We start from the raw sequence: 3,527 nt of genomic DNA, 5'->3' as shown, positions 1-3,527 counted from the left end.
CAATGGGCTTTCAACATTTCCAACAGTACTTCTCAACAAACAGTGCATCAAAGTCAATGAACATTTGAAACGAGGAACAACACTATTATGGCCCTTCAACATGAAACCAAGCGAATGTGAAGTATTTGGTTTTTAGCCTACGTGGGTTTTTGACTTCTGGTCATTTGAGCTTTACAGTAATGCCCAGCCTATGAGTACGTGTCTGAACGTTGTCAGTCATAGGGGGTATAGCTCAGTGGTAGAGCATTTGACTGCAGATCAAGAGGTCCCCAGTTCAAATCTGGGTGCCCCCTTTGTAAGTGTACTTGTCTTCAGGATGGTATGTTTGCAATACTGTGAGAACTACAGTGGCCGTGATCTATTAGTTGTTAGTACTCTGCGTTGTGGCCGCAGCAACCCCGGTTTGTATCCAGGTCACGGCAGCAGTTCTAGTCTGCTTTTATGTTTTTGCTTCAACCGACCTACCGCATTCTTATTTAATTTTCTACTGTTTAAAAGCTGCTACAAAAGCAAAACCAAAGGGTTAGTGGCGCAATGGATAACGCGTCTGACTTACGGATCAGAAGATTCCAGGTTCGACTCCTGGCTAGCTCGTCTAACTTTAGTAAATCAATTGTTCCTCATTTCCTAATGCACTTAAAAAACTGTCCGTCAAAGTACACCTGGAATGAGGGATCAACATAATGATGGGTCAATGGGCTTTCAACATTTCCAACAGTACTTCTCAACAAACAGTGCATCAAAGTCAATGAACATTTGAAACGAGGAACAACACTATTATGGCCCTTCAACATGAAACCAAGCGAATGTGAAGTATTTGGTTTTTAGCCTACGTGGGTTTTTGACTTCTGGTCATTTGAGCTTTACAGTAATGCCCAGCCTATGAGTACGTGTCTGAACGTTGTCAGTCATAGGGGGTATAGCTCAGTGGTAGAGCATTTGACTGCAGATCAAGAGGTCCCGAGTTCATATCTGGGTAACTCCGTTGTATATGTACTTGCCTTCAAAATGCCAGTTCAAATCTGGGAAACCCCTTTGTAAGTGTACTTGTCTTCAGAATGGTATGTTTGCAATACTGTGAGAACTACAGTGGCCGTGATCTATTAGTTGTTAGTACTCTGCGTTGTGGCCGCAGCAACCCCGGTTTGTATCCAGGTCACGGCAGCAGTTCTAGTCTGCTTTTATGTTTTTGCTTCAACCGACCTACCGCATTCTTATTTAATTTTCTACTGTTTAAAAGCTGCTACAAGAGCAAAACCAAAGGGTTAGTGGCGCAATGGATAACGCGTCTGACTACGGATCAGAAGATTCCAGGTTCGACTCCTGGCTAGCTCGTCTAACTTTAGTAAATCAATTGTTCCTCATTTCCTAATGCACTTAAAAAACTGTCCGTCAAAGTACACCTGGAATGAGGGATCAACATAATGATGGGTCAATGGGCTTTCAACATTTCCAACAGTACTTCTCAACAAACAGTGCATCAAAGTCAATGAACATTTGAAACGAGGAACAACACTATTATGGCCCTTCAACATGAAACCAAGCGAATGTGAAGTATTTGGTTTTTAGCCTCCGTGGGCTTTTGACTTCTGGTCATTTGAGCTTTACAGTAATGCCCAGCCTATCAGTACGTGTCTGAACGTTGTCAGTCATAGGGGGTATAGCTCAGTGGTAGAGCATTTGACTGCAGATCAAGAGGTCCCCAGTTCAAATCTGGGTGCCCCCTTTGTAAGTGTACTTGTCTTCAGAATGGTATGTTTGCAATACTGTGAGAACTACAGTGGCCGTGATCTATTAGTTGTTAGTACTCTGCGTTGTGGCCGCAGCAACCCCGGTTTGAATCTGGGTCACGGCAGCAGTTGCAGTCTGCTTTTATGTCTTTGCTTCAACCTACCTACTGCATTTTTAGTTCATTTTCTACAGTTTAAAAGCTGCTACAAAAGCAAAACCAAAGGGTTAGTGGCGCAATGGATAACGCGTCTGACTACGGATCAGAAGATTCCAGGTTCGACTCCTGGCTAGCTCGTCTGACTTTAGTAAATCAATTGTTCCTCATTTCCTATTGTACTTCTCAAAAAACTGTCCGTCAAAGTACACCTGGAATGAGGGATCGACATAATGATGGGTCAATGGGCTTTCAACATTTCCAACAGTACTTCTCAACAAACAGTGCATCAAAGTCAATGAACATTTGAAACGAGGAACAACACTATTATGGCCCTTCAACATGAAACCAAGCGAATGTGAAGTATTTTGTTTTTAGCCTACGTGGGCTTTTGACTTCTGGGGCCTCATTTATAACGGCGTGCGTAGGATACACGTGGGAAGGTTGCTTACGTAGTAGAAATCCAAAAAATATGTACAGAAATGTTCCGACATTTGCCGATTCACCAAACATTGCATACCGGCGAGGAAAGTGAGTACGGCACTTCCTACGCCGGTTTCCCTTTATAAATCACAATCGACTCGAAATGCGGTGCAGCTTTTGCGGGCTTCACGTAACGCCTATATTTGCCTATAAATAGTCAAAGAAACGCCCATTCATTCATTCATTTTGACTGACTTTATGAAGAAGATAGCAGGAAATGACGACAGAACAGCTAAAACAGTCATCTCACACAGTGTCAGATTTTGGTTATTTTTCGGGAGGTCGAGATAAATCATATTGTTTGGTGGATGCAGTTTGAACCAGAGTAGCAGCATGGAGGTCGGATCGTCACCAAAATAAATAAATAAGTGGTCCGAAAAAGGTTCATGACAAAAAAAAAATACACAGCCTCCCTCAGGCAGTGTGTTTGTAACCGGGGACAGGAGACACCCCCTTGATGAGAAACTGTAGGAAATGATCGGGGAATCCCTCCGGAGTGGAGTCATGACGACTGGATCTGAATCATTTTTTTGTATTTGGTGGTTTGTGTCCCAGCTGTCGATCAGCTGTGCGCAGCGTCTCCACTGCAGCCTGTGCATCTCAACCCCCCCACAGCAACTCTATATCCACCAGTTAATGGAAATACAACTAATGTGTTGTGTTATATTAGCTGTACAATTTACCACATGGTGTTCTTAGTTTCCATACCTCCTGTGTACAAGATTAAACATGATAGTATATAAAACCATGCTCGTATACAACCTATAGAAATGCAAAACAAAATCAGTTTAGACGTAATTCTGTCCTCCTGCTTACCGCATCATTTATGAGAAAACATTTCATAACATTAACACAACATATTCGAGGTGGTTTTAAATAACATATCCGTATTTATTTATTTCTCCAAGTTATGTTTTTGTGTGCACTGAGGAGTCTCAAACAGGCGTTTGTTTAATCATTTTAAGATTGGCTTTGATCAATGTTTGAAAAATGAATTCTTCATATATGATAAATGAGAGGTAACATTTTATTGATGATATTATTTCCACATATTTCTCTCCATTCTTCCTTCTGCCAACGGTGTCGCAGTTTCTCGTCTCTCCCGTTTTTGTGCTTAGTGCGTACGCATGGGTTAGAGTTTGCGTGGAGGACCGCACGT

At 42.1% G+C, this 3,527-nt stretch overlaps 6 non-coding genes across 6 annotated transcripts; all 6 read left to right on the top strand.

The window, feature by feature from the left end:
* The first annotated feature begins 221 nt into the window (after nucleotides 1-221).
* On the top strand, nucleotides 222-293 carry trnac-gca (transfer RNA cysteine (anticodon GCA)). Its single transcript has one exon. It is a non-coding gene; the product is annotated as a tRNA-Cys (tRNA).
* A 227-nt stretch (nucleotides 294-520) lies between these two features.
* On the top strand, nucleotides 521-594 carry trnav-uac (transfer RNA valine (anticodon UAC)). The gene has a single exon. It is a non-coding gene; the product is annotated as a tRNA-Val (tRNA).
* Nucleotides 595-913: 319 nt separating this feature from the next.
* trnac-gca (transfer RNA cysteine (anticodon GCA)) lies at nucleotides 914-985 on the top strand. The gene has a single exon. It is a non-coding gene; the product is annotated as a tRNA-Cys (tRNA).
* Nucleotides 986-1,262: 277 nt separating this feature from the next.
* On the top strand, nucleotides 1,263-1,335 carry trnar-acg (transfer RNA arginine (anticodon ACG)). The gene has a single exon. It is a non-coding gene; the product is annotated as a tRNA-Arg (tRNA).
* Nucleotides 1,336-1,654: 319 nt separating this feature from the next.
* Nucleotides 1,655-1,726, top strand: trnac-gca (transfer RNA cysteine (anticodon GCA)). The gene has a single exon. It is a non-coding gene; the product is annotated as a tRNA-Cys (tRNA).
* A 227-nt stretch (nucleotides 1,727-1,953) lies between these two features.
* trnar-acg (transfer RNA arginine (anticodon ACG)) lies at nucleotides 1,954-2,026 on the top strand. Its single transcript has one exon. It is a non-coding gene; the product is annotated as a tRNA-Arg (tRNA).
* Nucleotides 2,027-3,527: the final 1,501 nt, after the last annotated feature.

The sequence above is a fragment of the Notothenia coriiceps genome, unplaced genomic scaffold (assembly GCF_000735185.1).
Source record: "Notothenia coriiceps isolate Sejong01 unplaced genomic scaffold, NC01 NC01_scaffold00025544, whole genome shotgun sequence".
NCBI classification, from domain to species: domain Eukaryota; kingdom Metazoa; phylum Chordata; class Actinopteri; order Perciformes; family Nototheniidae; genus Notothenia; species Notothenia coriiceps.
This window is presented reverse-complemented; position numbering and strand designations above follow the sequence as displayed.